The sequence below is a fragment of the Colobus angolensis genome, unplaced genomic scaffold (genome assembly GCF_000951035.1).
Source record: "Colobus angolensis palliatus isolate OR3802 unplaced genomic scaffold, Cang.pa_1.0 Scaffold354, whole genome shotgun sequence".
NCBI lineage: Eukaryota > Metazoa > Chordata > Mammalia > Primates > Cercopithecidae > Colobus > Colobus angolensis.
Genome location: NW_012116866.1, coordinates 1,784,910 through 1,785,711, shown reverse-complemented (window position 1 = coordinate 1,785,711; position 802 = coordinate 1,784,910).

Genomic DNA, 802 nt, shown 5'->3' with positions numbered 1-802 from the left:
CAAGATCAGGCCATTGCACTTGAGCCTGGGGAACAGAGTGAGACTTAGTCTCAAAAAAAAAAAAAAGTTTGTAGAGGCGGGGCTTTACTATGTTGCCTAGGCTGATCTCAAACTCTGAGCCTCAGGTGATCCTCCTCACTTAGCCTCCCAAAGTGGTGGGATTACAGGTGTGAGCCACTGTACCTGGCCCTGACATGCTATTTAAAGTCTGAAACTTGACTCCTGATCCCCAGGGTCAGTTTCTTTACTGATAGTTTTTCAATAAGCCTGGCCATTTAGATACTTGGCTTGATTACGTAGCCAGAGGGGGCATAAAAATCCCTCTGGGAACTTCTGCTTTGAGCTCTCCCATAGCCAAGACTCCTTGCATGGATCTCGGTGGTTTAATCCAGACAAAAAGCGCAAATAAGGTACAGTAACTATAAGGATGCTAGGGAGCTTGCACATGGAATCTCAGTAATGCCTAGACTCTCTTTCTCTTGCCATATTTTTAAATAAGCGCTTTGTGTGAGCATGCTCAGTAGAGTTTGATGAGTTCTTTCAAATATCCTCTTTGGCAAGGACATCCCTGTCTACACTTCCCCTACTGTTATTCCTCTGCTCTTATTTCCTTCATGGTATCTATCACTGTATGTAATTATCTTATGTATTTTTTTTTGCTTAAATTTTTTTTTTTTTTTTTTAGATGGAGTCTTGCTCTGTCGCCCAGGCTGGAGCGCAGTGGCCAGATCTCAGCTCACTGCAAGCTCTGCCTCCCAGGTTCACGCCATTCTCCTGCCTCAGCCTCCTGAGTAGCTGGGAC